The following is a 23,475-nucleotide window of genomic DNA, read 5'->3' as shown; positions in this document are numbered from 1 at the left end:
TCTAAGTGATGAGGTCAGAGAAGCAGACTGACAAAGAGCAAGTATTCTCAAGCGCTAGCAAATCTATTAGTGAAGGGTGGTATTCTGCCTTAATAGTTTGAGCACAATTCCTGATAAATCACTGATGGATGACTAAGTGACATTGATAGAGAGGAGAAACTGAGATTAAAAATAAAAGCAATAAACTGAGCTGGCCACTGGTAGTTCACACCAGTAATCCTAGCAAATGAGGAAGCTGAGATCTGAAGGTCACAGTTCAAAGCCAGCCTGGTCAGGGAAGTCCATGGGACATTTGTCTTCAGTTAACTGCCAAAAATTAAAAACTTGGAAATGGAGCTGTGGCTCAAGAGGCAGAGCACTAATCTTGAGCAAAAAAGCTCACGGACAGTGCCCATGTCCTGAGTTCAAGCCCCAGTATGAGCACAAAACAAAACAAAAGAAAAGCTGGGAACCAGAAGCTCAATGCCTATAATTCTAGCTCCTCAGAAGGCTGAGAAGTGAAGATGGAAATTAGAAGCCAGCCTGGACAGGAAAGTCAGTGAAACTCTTATCTCCAATTAACAACTGTAGATAGAGCTGTGGCTCAAGTGCTAGATTGATAACCTTGAGCTAAAGCTAAGAAGCACTTTCCAGGCCCTGAGTTCAAGCTCCAGAACCAGCATAAATAATTAAATGACACACTAAAAAGAGACACCAGAAGCTGCCCACTACAAAGAAAACAAGTCCTTAAAATTAGTTCATGCAGATTACTAAGCAACATATAAATCCCTGCAACAGTTAAAAAAAAAAAGCCTAAGAGTAGGGTGTAGAGGTAGAATCTAAATCTAGATTTACTATATTATATTAAATTATCTAGAATATCTAGTTTCAGACAAGAAATTAGAAGACATACAAAGTAGAAAAATTAAATCTATGGTGATGCATTAATTTTAAACAAATATTTTCATTCTAAACGAATCTATCAGTAGACACTGTCTTGGGAGTTTCAACTATAGAACTTATGAGACTTCATAGCAGGGCTAGAAAGGTGGCTCAGTGGTAGAGTGCTTGCCTTGCATGCATGAGGCCCTGGGTTCGATTCCTCAGCACCACAAAAGTGGAAAAAGCTGGCAGTGGCACTGTGGCTCAAGCGGTAGATTGCTAGCCTTGAGCTGCGGAACTGAGGGATAGTGCCTAGGTCTAGAGTTCAGCCCCCACAACTGACAAAAAAAAAAAAAAAAAAGACTTCAAAGCAGCTATTAGAAGTATATTCAAAGAAGTAATACAAGTCGAACTTGAAAAATTAAAAGAACCTATGATGACAAAAACTCATCAAAGACAGCATATCAAACTAGACAGCTACCTAGGAAGTTCAATTCAGAGGATTACTTGAACACATGAATGTAGGTAATATATCAAGACCTCATCTTAGAGACTCAGAGAGTCTGACAGACAGAGACAGAGACAAAGATACAGAGATACAGACACAGATAAAGAGGCAGAGAGAGAATGTCAATAGAGAACTAAAACTTATGAAAAGAAACAATGGAAAATATGAAGCTGAAAAACAATATAAGGAGAACTGAAAAATGAGGAGTGTTAATCTGAGATGACAGAAGAAGGAATCAGTTAAAGATAGAGCAATAGAAATTATCTATAATTTTTTTTCAAAAGGCTAAGTAGTTTCTTGGAGATGGGATGGACAGGCCAGGAGCAGGGATGGGTGAGCACAAGGACACATCTGGGTGGGGTTCAGTATATTCACTAAATTGTGTGTAGTAATAGCCTATGTATATGTCAAAAATTAGCAATTCATACATTTTAAATTGGCACCAGTTTTTGTGTTAATTACATTTTCAGAAAGCTGTTTAAGCCAGTGGTTTACACTTGTATCCTAGCTACTCAGGAGGTTAGGATGTAAGGATCAAGATTCAACGCCAGGCCAGGCAAGGAAGCTCATGAGATTCTTATTGTCATTTAACCACCAAAATGCCAGAAGTGGAGGTATGGCTCAAATGGTAGCACATTAGTCTTGACCAAAAAGGCTAGGGATAGTACCCAGGCGCTGAGTTCAGTTTAAATAAAATAAAGTAAAATAATAAGCATTGTGCCTTGAATTTGTCAATAGCTTTTCTAATGTTGCCTAGCTAATAAACAGTAGAACTGGAATTTGACCCAAAGTCTGTCTAACTCTAAAAGTGATGGGTAAGGTACAAGTTAATCACCTAAAGAAAGAGGGTGCATTATGGCATTTCCAAACACATTTGTAATGTACCTTGATCAGCCTTACCCCCTTTATCAATTCTCTCATTTCTTAAAACAGTTTCAACAGGTTTCACTGTTCTATTTCCACACATGAAAATAAACTACATAACAAGCAGAAAAGGTCAGATATGTTGATGTTAGGTGAAATGAACCCCAAGATAAGTATTCAAATTTTTTTTTCTTTCATGCGATTGTTTCTAACATATTTATAAGATTATTTCTTTGTTACTTTGTATGTCCCTTCCCCACAATATAACCCCTGTTTTCACTGTATTTGATGTTGGTATAATTTGTGGAGGGGAAGGGAAAAAGCAAATCGTTTAAATAGGGATACAGGTGGACCCATTGCAACAATGAGATGTACAAGTCGTTATGTCGAAAACGAACTTTACAACTTTGGGGGGGGATATGGATGGGTGAGGGAGGCAGGATATGGGAAGGGGAAACAAAGGAGGAAGCAACAATGCTTGATAAGGAATGTACTCATTATCTTGCCCATGTAATTGTAACTCCTCTGTACGGTATTTTCATAATAAAAAATTTAAAAAGAAAAGAAAAGAAAAGAAACTATATGGACCATAAAAAAAGAAAGAAAGTGCACTGATTATTTAGCCATGTTTTGTTAAATGAAGAAATCTCTAGTAATTCTTCATTACCAATTTATCTGAACTTAACCTCTAATAATCCCACAGATTTAGGGTATAGGTAAAGAATATGGTTTATTTGCTTATTTACTAATTTGTTTATTGACAGTACATGGGTTTGAACTCAGGGTCTTACATTTGATAAGCAGGCACTAAACCACTTGAATTGTGTCCAGAACCTTTTTTGCTCTGGTTATTTTTTTGAATAGAGCTTCATTTTTTTCCAATGGTGGCCTGAACCACAATCTCCCTATTTTGGCAACTCATGTACCTGGGTTGATAAGCATGTACACATCACTGTGTCCAACTTTTTATTGGTAGTGAGATATTCACTTTTCACTTTTTACTTTTTTCCCATTTTATTGGTAGAGAGCGATTTCACAAACTTTTTGTCTGATCTGATCTCCAACTGTGAGCCTCCTAATTTCAGCCTCCTGAGTAGCTAAGTATTATAGGCAACAGGTATAAGACTATTTGATAAGAATTTTTATTTTATTTTATTTTATTTTTTGTCGGTCATGGGTCTTGAACTCTGGGCCTGGGCGCTGTCCCTCAGCTCTTCAGCTCAAGGCGAGCGCTCTACCACTTGAGCTACAGCGCCACTTCCGGTTTTCTGGTGATTTATTGGAGATAGGAGTCTCACGGTCTTTCCTGCCAGGGCTGGCTTTGAACCTCGATCCTCAGATCTCAGCCTCCTGAGTAGCTAGGATTACAGGCGTGAGTCACCAGTACCCGGCTTTGATAAGAATTTTTTATTTGATAAGAGTTGTTAGTTCTCTTTTCTTCTCCTAATCCTCCTCTTTATATTCCTCCCCCTTCCTCTCCTCCCCCTTTTCCATTTTCTTCTTTATTTGTGTTTGTTTGTTTGCTTACTTAATGAGAGTACTGGGCACTGCATTCAGGGCCTTGTGCATAATAGGCAGGTACTTTACTACTCAAACCATACCTCCAACTCCTTTTGGACAGTAGATTCTTTCTTTTGGGGAGGGGATACCAGTCCTTGGGCTTGAACTTAGGGCCTGGATGCTGCCCCTGAGTTTTTGCTCAAAGCTAGTGCTCTACAACTTGAGTCACAGCTCCAAGTCCAGGTTTTTGGGTACTTAATTGCAGATAAGAATCTCATGGAGATGTACAAGTCCTTATGTCCAAAAATGAACTTTACAATTTTGGTGGGGAGAGGAGATGGGAGGGGAGAAGGGACTGCAGGGTGGGGGAAGATGGGGGAGTGAGGGGGGGGAGATGGAAAGGGATAGGAAGGGGAAACAAAGGAGGAGGCAACAATGCTTGATAAGAAATGTACTCATTATCTTGCCCATGTAATTGTAACTCCTCTGTATGGTATTTTCACAATAAATAAATAAATAATTTAAAAAAAGAAACATAAAGAATCTCATGGACTTTCTTGCCCATGCTGGCTTCAAACCAAGATTCTCAGATACTAGCCTCCTGAATAGCTAGGATTATAGACATGAACCACTAGGATTATAGACATGAACCACTGGTGTTGGCAGTAGTTTCTTTCTTTATGCCTGCAAATTTTGTGGCATTTTCTTCTAACCTAACTCATATATCATTAACTCCATCTAGTGTATTTTTCATTTCAGTCATGGATGTTTTCATCTCTAGAAGTTTGATTTAAGTATTATTTTATATCTTCCATATCTCTGCTTAACTTTCTTTTTTTTTGGTCCAGTCGTGGGGCCTGAACTCTGGGCCTGGGCGCTGTCCCTCAGCTCTTCAGCTCAAGGGTAGCGCTCTACCACTTGAGCCACAGCGCCACTTCCGGCTTTTTTTTCTTTTTGCTTATGTGGTGCTGAGGAATCGAACCCAGGGCCTTGAGCATGCAAAGCAAGCGCTCTACCACTGAGCCACCTTCCCAGCCCCGCGGCTTTTTTTTTTCTTTTTGCTTATGTGGTGCTGAGGAATCAAACCCCGGGCCTCGAGCATGCAAGGCAAGCGCTCTACCACTGAGCCACCTTCCCAGCCCCTCTGCTTAACTTTCTAAATCATAGAATATATTATAATAATTGTCTTAGGGGCTGGGAAGGTGGCTCAGTGGTAGAGTGCTTGCCTTGCATACATGAGGCCCTGGGTTTGATTCCTCAGTACCACATAAGCAGAAAAAGCCAGAAATGGTGCTGTGGCTCAAGTGGTAGAGCGCTAGCCTTGAGCTGAAGAGCTGAGGGACAGCACCCAGGCCCAGAGTTCAGGCCCCATGACTGGATCCAAAAAAAAATTAATAATAATTGTCTTAATATTCTTTTCTTATCATTTAAATATCTATGTCACTTCTAGGTAAGTTTTGATGATTTTTTTAATTCCTCACTATGAGTCACTTTTTCTGTTTCTCTGCCTGTCTGATCATTTCTTTTCTTTTCTTTCTTTCTTTCTTTCTTTCTTTCTTTCTTTCTTTCTTTCTTTCTTTCTTTCTTTCTTTCTTTCTTTCTTTCTTTCTTTCTTTCTCCTTCCTTCCTTCCTTTCTTTCTTCCTTTCTTCCTTTCTTCCTTTCTTTCTTTCTTTCTTTCTTTTCTTCCTTCCTTCCCTCCTTCCTTCCTTTCTTTCATTCTTTTTTTCTCTTTCTTTTTTTGTGCTAATACTGGGGCTTGAACTCAGGACCCATGTGCTGTCCCTTAACTTTTTCATTCAAGGCTGATGCCCTATCATTTGGGCCACAGCTCCACTTTTGACTTCTTGATGATTTATTGGAGATATGAATCTCACTAGCTTTCCTGCCCAGGCTGACTTCAAACTGCAGTCTTCAGAACTTAACCTCCTGAGTAGTTAAGATTACAGGTGTGAGCCATTGGTGCCCAGCTTTCATTTTTTTTTTTTTTTGACACATGGTCTTACTATACAGCCTAGGGTGAAGGACTGTGTGGACCACAAGAGTCCCAATCCTAGAATCTAAACTTATGGTGTGAGTTGTTGTGTGAGCAGGGTGATGCAAAGCTTGAAGGAATTTAGTTTTGACCCAGCACTGAGGTCAGCGAGGATGCCTGAAGCTCCTCCAGACTATTTTGCAAGGGATCGATCGGGGAAATGTGATCTCTTGTGCAACAATGACTGACTACCACCAAACAGCTGAAAACAAAATTATGACTCAATCGTTTTAGCAGTTTTATTCCCAGATCATCAGAAGCTAAAACTCTAGTGTAAGAAGTACAAAATGTTTATTTCTGCTATTTTTATTTAATATTTTCAGGCACTAGGTAAGCAGGAGTAACTGAAACTGCTGAAATGAGATGGTGGATGGGGAAATGACTATTGTACCCCCATTTTCATGACATTGAAACTGAGGAGGCATGAAGGGGTTCGTTAATTTGCACCTTGTCCTTCAGCCAGTAGATGGCAGAGCTGCGATTCAAACAGCTCTGTCTCTCTCTACAGGCAAAGCTTAACCACTTAACCTGTCACAGAATCTTTGACATGGTGCAGAGGAAGAAAGTGGCTACTCATAGACGTGGAGAAATTCCACAAGATTATCTAAAATTCACACACACACACACACACACACACACACACACACACACACACACACACACACACACACACACACACACACACACACACACACACCTGGGCCCATGCCTAGCTACTCAAGAAACTGAGACCTGAGGATCTTAAAGCCAGTTCAAAGCCAGCTAGAACAGGAAAGTCCATGAGACTTATTTCCAATAAACTACTCAAAAAAAAAAAAAAAAACCTCTCAAAGTGGAGTTGTAGCTCAGGTGATAGAGCATTAACCATGAACATTAAAAGCTCAAGGACAGTGGCTAGTCCCTGAGTTCAAGCCCGAGGGGACACACACACACACACACACACACACACACACCCCACAGATGTGTCTTCCAGCAATGGATTTAACCAGGAGCCAGCTGTGCCCATGGCTCCATGCGCCCCCGCTGATGTAGGAAATGGGATTTGTTTCTTTCCTGCATCCACAGTAACCCTGCCAGCAGACTATCTCTGAGATTTCCTTCAGGCAGAATTTCGTATTCAGGAAGAGCTTTTTGGCTTCATTTCTCCTGAGTGCTGGGGCACCAAGACCTAACTATAACAATGCTTCCAACAAGTGAAGTAACGATCACTGATTCTACCAATCCAGGAAGAGAACAAAGGAAGACAGGAACACACCAAAGCAGCTATCTGTCATCCTCAACATACTAAAAGCCATGAACAGAGGTGCCTGACCCAATATGCTTCTTGCTTCCAGTCTCTTTCTCTCCCTCAGAGCTGCAGCCTCTCCAGCTCTCCTCCATCCCCCACAGCCAGGGCCTTGCATATGCTTGAGGAACAGGCTGGATCCCCAGGAGGTTTTTCTGAGGTGACTTAAAATTTACAAAGAGCTTTCACTTGCCAAAACAGGAGTGTGCTAAAGGTCCCTAGGTGGGTACAGCATTGGCAGAGAAGGAGACAGGCTGGAAAGGGAGGGACTGCATTCTGGAGGGAAAAAAATGGCAGCTCCATTTCCAAATTCCCTTTTCTGAAGGACCAGCAGTTACCTCAGCAGATGGAGACAGCAATAAGTGGTACCCAAAGTGAGTTCCCACCTCCACAAAAGAGAAGCAGTTTTATCTCCCCCTCTTCATTCAAGAGCCTTACAGTTCCCTTAACCCATTCCCCCTCAGTGAGATAGGCTTGTACTCAAATCCCAGCTGTGGGGAAAATAGTGCTTCTCCCTCTCTTTGCAAGGGGCTTGGTGATATGATGGAGATGTGACACACCCAGGCTGCTTCCTCTCTTCCAGCTCCAGTGTCTGAGCTGGCTCTGAGCTGCAGGGGAGAACTTTCTGATACCATAGCTGTCAAACAGCAGCCAAAGCAGAGAGCAGATAAAGAGACTGGCACAACAATCATCAGGACAAGGTCCCCTCTCATAATATTCTGCATCCTTCACCATGACCTTGAGCAGTCCCATATGCAGGTCCCTAGACATTGAACTACCATAGGCTTGAGCGGTCAATAATGCAGGCCCCTAAGCATCCTGTCATATAACCTATTGCCCCTGGAAGACTTGCACATGAACAGTGGACTGATTGGACCCCAGAAATGTGTGCTGGAAAGGGCATCCAATCAGAGGGACTAACGAGCACCATGGAGAGCTCATGCAGGCTGTGAGACCTCTGATTTGGTCTGGGGACTGATATGTCCTACAAACTGTCCAATGATCTGAAGAATCATATAAATCTCTCCTAGAGACACCTTATTAACCCGACACAATCCACTCCAGATGCTGCCCTCTCTTAAAACCCTTATGTCTAGCAGGAGCTCTGATTATGTTTTTGTTCAATAAATCTTTGTCATTTTACTTCTCCCTCTGTGTCCATAAACTCAGTTTTTCAAGATCACAGAGACAAAGGATTTGATCTAGGTGTTGCAGTATTCCAGTATGAAAGTGACTTTGGGGACTGAGTGGAGGAACTCTGTGTGTGTGTGTGTGTGTGTGTGTGTGTGTGTGTGTGTGTGTGTGTGTGTGTGTGTGTGTGCTGGAGAGGTGTGTTTTATGCTAGTATGGGGCTTGAACTCAGGGCTGGACACTGTCCTTTAGTATTTTCACTCAAAACTAGCATTGTACCACTTTAACCACACCTTGATTTCTGCCTTTTTGCTGGTTAATTGGACATAAAAGTCTCACCAAATAATCTGCTCCGGGCTGGCTTTGAATCTTAATCCTCAGATCTCAGCCTCCTGAGTAGCTAGAGTTACAGACCTAAGCTACTAGCACCTGGCCTTTTTTATGTGTTTGTTATTGTTGTTGTATGTGCCAGTCCTGGGGCTTTTAAACTCTGGACCTGGGTACTATCCCTGAGAGTCTGTGCTCCAGGCTAGGCTAGTGCACTATCACTTGAGCCACAGGTCCATTTCTGAATTTTGGATGGTTAATTGGAAAGAAGAATCTCATGTACTTTCCTACCCAGGCTGGCTGAGAACAATGATTCTTGTATCTCAGCCTCCTGAGCAGCTAGGATTACAGGTGTGAGCCACTGTGCCTGGCTCCTTTTGTGGTTTTTAGACTTTTCATGGCTCTATTGAATACAATCTACTTTTCCTATCAGAGCCCTGGGTGGGCAGAAGCAGTGCCTCCCTCCAATTACTTTTTCCTCAGTTCCCAAAGCAGGAAACATCTGAAAAAAAGGGCAGGTTTTGCCTGATTCTGACCATCCATCCTGGATGTCTGGTCCAAGTGAGGATTCAGATCATTCAAGGGACTTGAGTCATGCACCCCGCAGAAGCCAGGTCAATGGCAGCTTCCAGTTCTACCATCATGGAAACTGCCTCAGGTTTGCAGCAAGCTGAGAAATGATTTGTGTGCATGCGTGCGTGCGTGCGTGCGTGCGTGCATGCGTGTGTGTGTGTGTGTGTGTGTGTGTGTGTGTGTGTGTACATGAGTGTGTTTTCTGGTACTGGGGCTTGATCAGGGCCTCATGTTCCCACTTGGCTTTTTCTCTCAAGGCTGGAGCTCTTCTACTTGAGCCTCACCTCCACTTCTGACTTCTTGCTAGTTAATAGGAATTAAGAGTCTCTCACCAACTTTTCTGCTGGCTTCTAACCAAGATCCTCAGATCTCTGCTTCCTGAGTAGCTAGGATTGTAGTCCTGAGCCACCAGCCCCAGCTGAAAAATGACTATTGACAAAATCTTACCAGGGGTACTAGTGCCTGCCTCATTCATCTCAATTTGGACTTCATCTGGCGCTCCATTCATCACTACCTCCTGCCAAATGAGAGTCCAAAGCTTTGCCCTAGGCCTGGCATTCTCAAAGTCTTATGGATGTGGAGATCAATAAGTCCTTTTGTCTGGGGTGCAGAAAATATGCCTCATTCCAACAGTTTATTCCCTAACAGAAGTCTAGGCTAGGAGGGAAATCACCAAGTCTCTATGGACTGTGCCTAATGAGGAGAGGTTAATTTGTGGTCTTTGCCCTTAGTATTACAAAAGGAAAGAGAGTCGGTTCATTTTTATATTTGTGATAGATATTTTCTTTAGAAAATAATAAAAACTCTTCTTCTTTTAAAGAATATGACTATTTGGGTTTTAGTAAACACATGATCTGTTAGAAAGGCCTGTTAGAGCCAGGTGCTGGTGGCTCATATCTATAAACCTAGCTACTCAGGAGGCTGAGATGTGAGCATCATGGTTCAAACCTAGCCCAGCTAGCAAGGTCCATGGGACTTTTATCTCTAATTAATCAAAAAGCTGGAAGTAGATCTGTGGCTCAGATTGTAAAGCACTAGCCTTGAGATATAATATATATATATATATATATATATATATATATATATATAGTTAGAATGTGGGATACTAATTAGTACTCAGTAATATTTACTAATTATTTACGTATTTAGTAATTGAGTACTGAATCCGACACCCCAGTCTAAGAGAACACTATAGGAAAAGAAGAAAAAAAATTCAAGGTGAACACAAATGGATGAAAAGTAGATAAATCATCTTTCAAATGATTTGCAAAATACAGATTTGGCATTCTGCAAAAGGCTTTCTGCTAAACACTTTATTCTTTAGCTAAGGAGTTGATTAAAGTATTTACTGGCTAACTAAATTGCATGGAAGATCTGCATGGACTCTTGGTTTTGATGAGTTGGTCTGTGTGATTGAGTTCAAAAGAAAACATCACCATATCCTAGAGCCCTGTGTTAATGAAACTTTGGGGAGACAAATTTGGAGGGACTGAGTTAAGGGTGAAGGAACATTCTGTGGGGAGAGGAGGAAGACTCCAATGTGAGCAGGCTTTGGGATCCTTGAGAATCTTGGAAGATTGAACTTATGTGTGTTACTCATATCTATTACTGTAATAAAGTACTGAGACAGTCAGCTGAAAAAGAAAGAAAGAAGGAGGAGGGGGGATGAAGACGAGTGATAGAACAGGCGAGTCTGATCAAGGACATTGTGTGTATATGGGCATGTCAAAACAAAACCTCCTTGATCTATTAATTGATGCTAATCGAAATGCAAATTACCAAAGAAGTGGGGAGGGGAGGGAAGGTTTATTTTAGGTTCTGTCTTCAGAGGTTTCAGATCATGGTCACCTGGCTCATGGCTACCAGGTCTGTGATGGGACAGTAAAGCAATATGCACAGACTAGATGCTCACCTAATAGTGGCCAGGTAGTGAAGTAAGGAATAGAAGAGGCTGTGGTCCTAACAGCCTCTTTGGGAGCCTCCAGTGATGTAGCTTCTTTCCACAAGCCCTACCTTCCAAGGGTTCCACCCACTCCAACAGTGCCATAGCTGTGGACCAAGCCTTTTACATGGGCCTTCAGAGAACACTTATCTAAGCTACAGCAGCATGATCCTTGGGTGAGTTGAGGAGGCAAGCTATTCTAACCAAACATTAAAAGAAGGAGTCCTTTAGTGAAGTTGTGGCTTAAGTGGTAGAGAACCATCCTTGAGTGAGTGAGAAAGTCAAAAGAGAGCATGTGGCTCTGAGTTCAAGCTCTGGTTCCAACATAAAAAAAAAAAAAACAAAAAGAATCCTAGAGGCTTCAGGGTTTCAGCATCCTTAGGCAGTAGCTCTGGAGTTCGTCTCCCTTAAAACCCACCCTACAATTGCCAGCAGCCCTAATCCCTCCTCTCATCTCTTCCCACGTGGGGCCTTGTTCTCAGTACTTGTAGGAGACATCGCTGATTGGCTGACCCACTCTCATCCCCAATCCCCTTACCCTAGGATCCTTTCCAGCAGGGGTGGTGTGTGATGGAAATCTCCAGGGTGAATTTCTCAGGAAGCCCCCCGTTCTTGATACACAGTCAGAACTCCATTTTGTTTTCTGGTTCCTTCCCCAATTCCATGCCTAGAGCATAGTGAAGTTAGGAGAGCAGCAACTTCCTGTTTACTTTAAGGGGGAAAGCATGAATGTCACTAAAGATACAAATAAAACAAAACAAAACAATAAAAAAACCTCTGAATTTCTAGAAGTATTGTTGCATAATGGCAGCACATATTCATGTTGTATGCACGTGTGTATGTGTGCATGCACACATGCATGCATGTGCAAATGCACATGTGTGTGCCAGTACTGGGACTTGAACTCAGGGCCTGGGTGCTGTTCCTTAGCTTTTTCACTCAACTCAGAGATAATGATCCCTAAGGACCACATAAAGAACTGAATTTTGTTTCAACTCTGATTTAAAGTCAGGGCCTTCCTCAAGATAATATTTATATCAGACAAAATAATTAACACAGAACCATCCATGTTGTTTTAAAAATTCTAGATACCAAGCATTGGTGGCTTACAACTATAATTCTAGCTACTCAGGGGGCTGAGATCTGAAGATCTCAGTTAGAAGTCAGCTTAGGCAGATAATCTAAGACTCATCTCCAATTAACCAGCAAGTGTAAGTGTGGCTCAAGTGGTAGTGCACCAGCCAGCCTTTAGTGAAAAGCTAAGGGAGAGCTCAAAGCCCTGAGTTCAAGCCCCAATACTGGCATTCACAGACACAGACAGACACAGACAGACACATAGACACAGACACAGACATGCACGCATGCACGCACGCGCGCGCACGCGCACACACACACACACACACACACACACACACACATACACACACACAGATTCTGGAACTTAAGCCAGGTACCAATGGCTCATGCCTGCAATCCTAGCTAAACGATGTAGAGAGATGAGAATGTTTGAAGCCAGCCTGAGTAGGAAAGTCTATGAGACTCTAATCTCCAAAAACCACCAAAGAAGCCAGAAGTACAGCAGTGGATCAAGTGGTAGAGTGCTAGCCCTGAGCATGAAAGCTCAGGGACAGTGCACAGACCATGAGTTCAAGCCTCAAGACCTGCTTTAAAAAAGGAAAAAAGATACTGGACTGCGGGTGGAGCTGGTAGATAGGAGCTGAGCACCAAAGCCACTATTTTTAAATCCTCAACAGCCAGTTGATCTTTATCATAGTCAATCACAGTCATCCGAAGGCAAATATTAAACATGTATACATTCAACACTATCAGAGGCTTTGCATAACAACCCAGCAGATACAGATCTTTCCAGATTCTACTTCTTTTTCAAGAAAGACTTAGTATTCATTTTAATGCTGCTACAAAATCTTAGCTGATTCAAACAAGAACCACTTTGAAATTATCATTAATCCATGGCTGAACTGATGATCTGTTGGTCAGCACCAGGCTGGGCTGATTCTCTGGGCTTGCTGAATTGTCTAAGGGAGCATGTGGTCATCTAGGAACTGGCTAGTCTAGCTGGGCATTTCACAGGCCAGCCTGGGCTCTCTGTGTCTGGGAGGGTGCACTCCTGGGTCCAGAGGGTCCAGACTCAACACATCATCCCCTTTCTTGCAGTTTTCTGGTCACATCAAGCCATGAGATCAGCTCAGATGCACAGGATGATGAACTAAACTCCACCCTTGATGGATGAGCTTTAGAGTCACGTAAAACAGCAAGAAATGGAACGTGAAAGTCACGTACTACCTAAAAATCTTTTCAATATTTGACCACCAAGTTTCCATTAGACGTTCGTTTTCTGTTCCTCTCGATGGAGGGTATGTGTCTATCCTTTGTGAGATCATATCCACCATGTTTTAGAACCTCTTAATTACTAATGGACACTTATACAGTTTTCCCAGTCTGCTAATTGAAAAGAATACTACTTAGCTCATTTTTCTTTTTCTTTTTTTTGTTTGCTTGTATTTGTGCTGGTCTGAGCCTTTTTTTTATTGTGAAAATACCGTACAGAGGGGTTACAATGAGCAAGGTAATGAGTACATTTCTTATCAAGCATTGTTGCCTCCTCCTTTGTTTCCCCTTACCATCCCTTCCCTCCTCCCTCCCTCCCCCTTCCCCACGCCAAAGTTGTAAAGTTCATTTTTCGACATAACGACTTGTACATCTCATTGTTGCAATGGGTCCACCTGTATCCCTATTTAAACAATTTGTTTTTTTCCTTTCCCCTCCACAAATTATACCAACATCAAATACAGTGAAAACAGGGGGTTATATCGTGGGAGAGGGACATACAAAGCAACAAAGAAATAATCTTATAAATATGTTAGAAACAATAGCAAGAAAGAAAAAGCTTTTGAGTCCTGAGCCCTAAACTCAGAACCTGAACACTGTCACTTAGCATTTTTGCTCAAGGCTAACATTCTACCACTTCAGCCACAGTTCTACTTCTGACTTTTGGGTCGTTAACTGGAAATAAGAGTCACACAGACTTTCCTGCCTAGGCTGGCTTTGAACTACAATCTTCACTTCTCAGCCTCCTAAATAACTAGGATTACAGGTGTGAACCACTTTCCAACAACAAAAGCAAAACAAAACTAATATTCAATGCTGTTGAAGATTTAGGGAAATGAACATCCTTAAGCCCTAATGGTAAGAATGTAAAATGGAATATGCAGTATAGCAATGTGTTTCTGAGTTTTTAAACTATGTGTCTCCAGCTAATGGCTCAAATGATAGAGTGACAACTAAGCAAGTGTTAGGCTCTGTGTTCAAATTCTAGTACTGTCAAAAAAATCCTAAAATAGCCGGGCGCTGGTGGCTCACGCCTGTAATCCTAGCTACTCAGGAGGCTGAGATCTGAGGATCGCGGTTCAAAGCCAGCCCGGGCAGGAGAGACCGTGAGACTCCTATCTCCAATAAACCACCAGAAAACCGGAAGTGGCGCTGTAGCTCAAGTGGTAGAGCGCTGGCCTTGAGCTGAAGAGCTGAAGGACAGCGCCCAGGCCCAGAGTTCAAGCCCCACAACCAACAAAAAAAAAAAAAAAAAATCCTAAAATATATGTCTGCTTTGTCTCAACAACTTTTAGTTCTAAGCATTATCCTAATGAAAGAAATTGCCATATGGATATGATGCATCTAAAACAAAATGGTTTTGTAGCTTTTATTTTTTTTGTATCACTACTGGGCTTTGAACTCTGGGCCTCAAACTGTTGCTTGGCTTTTCTACTCAAGGCTGGTGCTCTAATACTTGAGCTATACCACAACCTCTGGCTTTTTGCTGGTTAATTTGAGATAAGAGTCTCACAGACTTTTCTGCCTGGCTGGCTTTAAACCATGATCCTCAGATCTTAGCCTCCTAAGTAGCTAGGATTACAGGCATAAGCCACCAGTGCCTGGCATAATTTTTATAAATACTTGAAAACATATCAAAGTGCTTAATAACAATAAGTGTGTTAAAGCTTGGTGCTTCTATACAACAAAACTACCTAGGTATTTAAAATGTTATTTTGCTTATCTATATATTAATGAGGAAGTAAATTTTATTGAAAGGTAAAAAATCAAATCCCAAATGAATATACATTCCATTTCCACATTGAAAAATTAATGTGAATAGAGTAAAAAGTCAGGTGTGATGTAGCTCAATGCTAGAGTACTTACCTAATATACGCAAGGCTCTGGTTTGTCTCCAGCAAAACACACACACACACACACACACACACACACACACACACACACACAGAGAGAGGCTAGAATAATATAGACCAAGACACTTCATTTATTTGTAAGTTATGGGTTTACGAATGTTTTCTTTGTGCTCATATCTATAACTCTAGCTACTTGGGAAACAGACTGGAAGGACTGTGGTTCAAGATCAGCCTAGGCAAAAAGTGAAATGCCCATCTCAATCAAGAATTGGGTGGGTATGGTACACATCTGTCCTCCCAGATATACAGAAGGCTGAGCTCAGCTGTGCCAAAAAAAAGCTTCAAGACTTCAATTCGATAAGAAAAAAAAAGGGGGAGGGGTCTGAATGTGATTATATGTACCTGTCATCCCCTCTATGATAGGACACATACAAAGGAGGATCATGGTCTAGGCTGATGCAGGCAAAAAGCAAAACACTATCTTAAAAATAACCAGAGCAAAAAGGGATAGAGACATGACTCAAGCCTACCAAGTGCAAAGCCTGAAGTCAAATTCCAGAACTGACAAAATATAAAAAGAGAGTGTTTTCTTCTTATTTATATACTATATCTACTCTTTAATGAACAAGTACTATCTTCAATATGACAATGTTATTTTATTTGAGAAAGTTATTAAGTAAATTGACATTTTCTAGAAAAAGGTTTTGAGGAATAACTTTCTATACAGTACTATGGATGGAGGGTAAATGGCAGAGATAGATAGGAAACAAGGTTAACCTTAAGCTGGGTGCTGGTGGCTCATGCCTGTAATCCTAGCTACTCAGGAGGCTGAGATCTGAGGATTGAGGTTCAAAGCCAGCTCAGGCAGGAAAGTCTGTGAGACTGTGTGTGTGTGTGTGTGTGTGTGTGTGTGTGTGTGTGTGTGTGTGTGTGTGTGTGTGTCTGTGTGTCTGTGTGTCTGTGTGTTTTTGTGTGTGTGTGTGAAAATACTGTACAGAGAGTTTACAATTACATGAGCAAGGTAATGAGTACATTTCTTATCAAGCATTGTTGCCTCCTCCTTTGTTTCCCCTTCCCATCCCTTCCCATCTCCCCCCCTGCCCCCGCACCCCCCACCCTACCAAAGTTGTAAAGTTCATTTTTCGACATAACGACTTGTACATCTCATTGTTGCAATGGGTCCACCTTATCCCTATTTAAACTATTTGTTTTTTCCCTTCCCCTCCACAAATTATACCAACATCAAATACAGTGAAAACAGGGGCTATACCGTGGGGGAGGGACATACAAAGCAACAAAAAAATCATCTTATAAATATGCTAGAAACAATAGCAAGAAAGAAAAACCATTTTAGTCCTTATCTTGGGGTTCACTTTGCCTAACATCGACTTATCTGGCCATTTCTGCTTGTCTCAGATATATACTAGTTATTACAAATAAGGGAAACCATGGGACCTATGTTTCTTTGGGCCTGGCTTACTTCACTTAATATAATTTTTTCCAAGTCTTTCCATTTCCTAACAAATGGGGCAATGTCATTCTTTCCGATGGAGGCATAGAATTCCATTGTGTATATATACCACATTTTCTTGATCCATTCATCTACTGGGGGGCATCTGGGTTGGTTCCATATCTTAGCTATGGTAAATAATGCTGCAATAAACATAGTTGTGCTGGTAGCTTTAGTATGGTCTTATTTGTGATCATTCTGGTAGATGCCCAAAAGTGGGATTGCTGGGTCATAGGAGAGCTCTATGTGGAGTCTTTTGAGGAACCTCCATACTATTATCCAAAGTGGTTGAACAAGTTTACACTTGTTTACACCAACAGTGCTGTAGGGTTCCCTTCTGTCCACATCCCTTCCAGCATCTGTTGTTATTAGAGGTCTTTTTGTTTGTTTGTTTGTTTGTTTTTGGTCGGTCGTAGGGCTTGAACTCTGGGCCTGGGTGCTGTCCCTCAGCTCTTCAGCTCAAGGCAAGCGCTCTACCACTTGAGCCACAGCACCACTTCTAGTTTTCAAGTGGTTTATTGGAGATAAGAATCTCACGGACTTTCCTACCCGGGCTAGCTTTGAACCACAATCCTCAGATCTCAGCCTCCTGAGTAGCTAGGATTACAGACGTGAGCCACTGGCACCTGGCTAGAGTTCTTGGTTATAGCCATTCTAACTGGGGTGAGGTGGAATCTCAATGTTATTTTAATTTGCATTTCTTTTATGGCGAAGGAGGTTGAGCATTTCTTCATGTGTCTATTGGCCATCCTTCTTTCCTCTTCAGAGAAGTTTCTCCTTAAGTCTCTAGCCCACTTATTTATTGGGCAGTTGTTTCTTTGAGGATTTGTTGTTGGGGGATTTAATTTTTTGAGTTACAGGTATATTTTAGATATGAGACCCTTGTCCATTGTATGGCTAGTGAAGATCTTCTCCCAATCTGTGGTCTTTCTATTGATCTTCCTAGCTATGTCCTTTGCCATGCAATTTCATGCAATCCCATTTGTCCAACCTTTCTTTGATTTATTGTGTTTCTGGGCCTCTACTAGGAAAATTTCGGCCTGTGCCAAGGAGACCTAGGGTTTCTCCTATTCCGTCCTATAATGTTTTCAGGGTGTCTGCTTTGACTCCAAGGTCTTTGATCCATTTGGAGTTGATTCTGGTGCAGGGTGATATGTAAGGATCTAGCTTTAGTTTTCTACAAGTAGTTAACCAATTTTGCCAGCACCATTTACTGAAAAGGCTTTCTTCCATTCTATTTTTTTTAGCTCCCTTATTGAAGATTAGATGGTTATAGGTCTGTGGGTTCATTTCTGGGTTTTCAATTCTATTCCATTGGTCCTGAGGTCTGTTTTTATGCCAGTACCAAGCTGTTCTGATTACTGTGGCTTTGTAGTAGAGTTTGAAATTTGGTATTGATATTTGTCTGTGAGACTCTTATCTCCAATTAGCCACCAGAAAACCAGAAGTGTCACTGTGGCTCAAGTGGTAGAGTGCTCACCTTGAGCTGAAGAGTTCAGGAACAGCGCCCAGGCCCAGAGTTCAAGCCCCATGACTAACAAAAAGAAAAAGAAAAAGAAAGAAAAAAAAGTTAACCTTAACTTTAATAATCACTGAAGCTTATGGACAGATACATTGGACCACAGAAGTACATACATTCCCTCTACTTCTCCAGATATTAGAGTTTTGGGGTTTTTTTTGTTTTGTTTTGCTTTGCTTTGTTTTGCTTATCATGGGGCTTGAACTCTGGGCCTGGGTACTGTTCCTCAGCTCTTCAGCTCAAGGCAAGCGCTCTACCACTTGAGCCACAGCGCCACTTCTGGTTTTTTGGTGGTTTTTTGGAGATAAGAGTTTCATAGACTTTCCTGCCCAGGCTGGTTTTGAACCACGATCCTCAGATCTCAGCCTTCTGAGTAGTTAGGATTAAAGCATGAGCCACTGATGCCTGGTGATGTTAGAGTTTTCTTTTCTTTTTTTTGGGTCCGGTCGTGAGGCCTGTACTCTGGGCCTGTGCGCTGTCCCTCAGCTCTTCAGCTCAAGGCTAGAGCTCTACCACTTGAGCCACAGCGCCACTTCCAGCTTTTTTCTTTTTTCTTATGTGGTGCTGAGGAATCGAACCCAGCGCCTCAGGCATGCAAGGCAAGCGCTCTACCACTGAGCCACCTTCCCAGCCCCGATGTTAGAGTTTTCTACTAAAAAATGTAAATTGTGTGGGTAGACCTGAAATCCCAGCTTGACAAGAAAACTAATGAGAAAAAGGTTCTCCTGTGTTATAGATGGCCACCCCCATCAGTGTCACCAATGAATAATTCCAAAGGCTCCGCTCTCCACCACCCTCCCTACACCCCCTTTCCCCCTGGGACAGCCCTGGAATCCTCCATCATGTGTCAGCTCAACACATCTAGCACTTTAGTCTTGGCTTCTCAGGAAGCAACTAACGTGGTCCTTTATCCAAGGCCAGAGTAGAAATGGTCCTAGGCTTACCAAGAGCCACTCCTGGTACACTATACCCTTGAAGTGACACTAATTCTTGGCAGCTACCCACTGGCTGCAAGTCTGGAAAACCCTTCCAAGGTTTAAAGAGATCTTTGAGCAGCCAGGCCTGAGTGAGCTCACAAGGATAAGGCAGAACAGAGCTGTGGACAGGTAGATGGAGATGTAGGTTTCTGAAGATCATCGCAGCCTCCTCCATATAAACAAAGTAAGAACAACTCAGGATCACAGGCTCACACCTGTAATTCTAACTACACAGGAGGCTGAGATCTGAGGATTATGGTTCGAAGCCAACCTGGGATGAAGTCCATGAGACTCTCACCTCTAACTAACCACCATAAATCCAGAAGTTGAGATGTGCTTCAAGTGGTAGAACACTAAGACTTGAGCAAAAACACTCAGGGACAGAACCCAGGCCCTGAGTTCAAGCACTAGGACAGGCATACACATGAGCATGTATACCCACACACAGAGAGAGAAAGAGGAGTGAGCCACCAGTGTCCAACTCCTTCTACTATTCAGGAGGCTGAGATATGAGGATTGCAGTTCAAAGCCAGCCCAGACAAGAAAGTCTGTGAGACTCATCTCCAATTAACCATCAAAAAGTCAGAAGTGGAGCTGTGGCTCAAGGCGTAGCATGCTCACCTCTAGTGAAAAGGCCAAGAGAGAGTGTGAGATCCTGAGTTCAAACCCCTGTACACACACACACACACACACACACACACACACACACACACACACACACACACAGTGGCATTGCTCTTTCACATTACTGGAGCCCTGAGCACAGACCAGGTCATAAACTTAATCCTTTAGGAATACTCCCACTGGACTTCCTAAGAGACTTGCACCTGGAGATACATTTGGGGAGATACATTTTGCAACATCAAAGAATCAGTTTAGGTGGAAACTAAAGCATTTGCCTAAGCAAGTCTCCTACCCACATCCCTTAGGAGCACACAGCTTTCAAAGAACTGACACCTTATTTCTTGCTAGATCATAACCAACCCTTCACTGGTGGCCCCAGAGCAGGTCCAGGAGGAATCCCATGAAAGACATGGGCCGACCTGGGCCTTGGCTTTACAGGAGACAGGAAAGGACAGAGGGTCCTGTGTGGTTACTTCTACCAGACTACCAAACCTTGCTATCTGAAGAGAGGAAGGAGTGGTTGGATACTGCTGGCTCATGCCTATAATCTAAGCAACTCAGGATGCTGAGATCTAAGGATTGATTTTCAAAGCTAGCGTAGGCAGGAAAGTTCATGAGACTCTTATCTCCAATTAACCACCAGAAAGATCAATGTGGAGCTGTAGGCTCATGTGTTAGAGTGCCAGTCTTGAGCGGAAAAAAGCTTAGGGACAGTGCCCAGGCTCTGAGGTCAAGCCTCAGTACTGGGAGAAAAAAAAAGAAGAGAGGAGTAGAGATGAAGAGCTGCATTAAAGCGCTCTCCTGTGTTGGGGCCCACAACAATTTGCCTCTGAACCCACATTTATGCCTCCCTCATTGTAAAATTCAGACTCAGTGCAAATTGACTTAATTCAAATTGGAATCCATTGATTGAAAACTGGTTTTCAGTGGGTAATTTTTAAACTGTTCCAGACAGGGTAGTAAAACATCCTAGTAGTAGGTAGTTAGCCACAAGTGTTATTTATAGCATCTCAGACAGAATACTTTTATACTAGTCTATCTCCCTTTATATGTTAAAAAGAAGGAAACATCCATCCCCCCTCCCCATCCTTAAACTCCTGTCTATTTCCATCTATGCATTGATGGCTAGGGCAAAGACATTTTCTCCTACATCCATGTAGTTAAATCCCCAGCCCTTATTTTTAACCCAGCACCATTTCCAAATCAATTTCTATGGAGAGAGAATACCTGGACATTTAAATCCATCAAAAAGGAGTAAATGAGCATTTCAGATACATCTATCAAGGAGAAATGCCCCTCCTCCCCCATCATCCTGGGGCTTTGTCAGTCGCCTGTGGAATGAATGTCCCGTAAGTGGTTATTAATCGCTCTTGCACTCGCTGATGGGCCCGCACACTTTACTCCTCTGAATCCGACAGGCACAGGGTATGCGGTGGGTTTCTTCTATCTGTCTCTTGAACACGGTTGCTTACTTTGTTAAAGTTAATTTCCACTCATTTCTGGCTTTGATGGGAAGATTCCTTTATCAATTCAATTCATGTGTGTTGTCTGCAATCAAGGCAATATTGTCTGCTAATGTGAGGTACATTCCATGCTCTCTCTCCATTTTATGCTAACGCCTTTCTTCTGCTGGTCTTGTGAAGAATTTGGGGACGTGGCTGTCTCCCTGGCCTTCACACTGAATGACAGCCATTTTCTCTCCTGGAATTTTGACTGCTCTTTTCACCAGGAATCATCTAGATTAAGAAACCAGATACTAGTCAAATTCACACCTGTAATCCTAGTTACTCTGGAGGCTGAGATCTGAGGATCTCGGTTGGAAGCCAGCCCGGGCAGGACAGTTCATGAGATATCTCCAGTTAATGAGCAAAAATCTGTAAGTGAAGCTATGGCTTCAGTGGTAGAGGGCCAGCCCTGAGAGGAAAAAGTTAAGAGAGCATCCTGGCCCTGGTTCAAGCCCTAGTACCATCAAGAAAGTAAAGAAAAGAAGCAAAAAGAAAAGAAAGGAAAAAAGAAAGCAATATTGGGAGGAGAAAAGGGTCTTACTATCTATAGGACCAAGTCTTATTCTGAAACTCAACATCTTCTATGTCAGTCTGTTTGGGAAGCTCTCCTTCCACTCATCTGTGTCACCTGTCTACCCCCACAGAATGCCCATCAGTTCAACAAAATCTTCCCAAGCTCCATCTTCCCAACCTCAGGAAGACATTTCCACTCCCTTATAGAACTTTTATACTTTTTTCTTTTTTACTAGTCCTGGGGCTTGAATTCAAGGCCTTGATATTGTCTCTGAGATTCTTTTTCTCAAGGCTTGTGCTCTGCCACTTGAGCCACCGCACCACTTCTGGCTTTTTCTGAGTAGTTTATTGGAGATAAGAGTTTCATGGACTTTCCTGCCTGGGTTGGATCCAAATCTTAATCTTCAAATATTAGCTTCTTGGGTAGCTAGGATGACAAGTGTGAACCACTACCACCCAGCTTGGAACTTCTACACTGTTGAAGGACCAGTCAAGCCTCTCCTCTGAGAGACATTTCCTCCAGGTCCCAGGGCAGCAACTGCCCTTCTCTGAAGGCCTGTGTAAGTAAAAGCTTTGCCACCATTTACTGTCTTGCGCTACACTGCCACAGTATTATGCAAGAATGTTTCTTGGATAGGTAAAGTAAATGAAATAATATCAATCTTGTAGAGGTATTGTTAGCATGCATAATACTTTATGACATTTCTAAGTGGAAAGTAATTAAATGTTATAAACCACAACTAGATGGCAAAGGCACAGTAGATGATGCATTTCTGTATTTCATGGGATGAAAAGCTAAGAGAACTAAGACTCGGGTTATGCATAAGATAAGAACAATTACATGTATTCATACAGTATTTGGAAAAATAGCAATGAGAGAAGACATACAAGAACTATGAAAGGAATCCAAGCCTGGTGGCACGCACCTATAATCCCAGCACTTAAGAGACTGAGGCAGAGATAGCCAGGCACTGGTTCATGCCTATAGGCTCATGCCTATAATCCTAGCTACCTCAGAGGCAAAATTTGGAAATCAAGGTTCCAAGGCAGCCCAGGCAGAGAAATCGTAAATTCTTATCTCTAATTAGCCAGAAAAAAAAAAACCAAAGAAAGGAAAAAGCTGAGGTATAGCTCAAGTGGTAGAGTGCCAGCCTAATCAAAAAAGTCAAGTGAGGTCCTGAGGTTAAGCTCCAGTACCAGTGCAAACAGTCACAGCCAAAGCCACAACCACACAGCCACACAGCCACACAGCCACACACACACACACACACACACACACACACACACACACACACACACACACACAGAGGCTGAAGGAGGATTGCAAGTTTCAGGTCATTCTGGGCTAGATGGAGAGACTCTGTCTCAAAAACAAAAGCAAACTGTGGGGCATGTGGCATGTGAAGTTTTTCTGTGCTTGCAAGCTACCATCAAGTCTGCCGCAGAATCAGTGATGTTAGGTAGAAGACCAGCAGCTCAGAGATCAGAGACAAAGGACTCTGTCTTGCTGGCAGTAAACAGTGAAGGCAAAGCCAGAGAATTCACATTTTCTTGTGCTAGTTCCCTAGCTCCAATTCCCACAGGGCAATGAAAAGCAAAC

Source organism: Dipodomys merriami, unplaced genomic scaffold, assembly GCF_024711535.1.
Source record: "Dipodomys merriami isolate MVZ:Mamm:240054 unplaced genomic scaffold, mDipMer1.0.p SCAF_6, whole genome shotgun sequence".
NCBI classification, from domain to species: domain Eukaryota; kingdom Metazoa; phylum Chordata; class Mammalia; order Rodentia; family Heteromyidae; genus Dipodomys; species Dipodomys merriami.
This window is presented reverse-complemented; position numbering follows the sequence as displayed.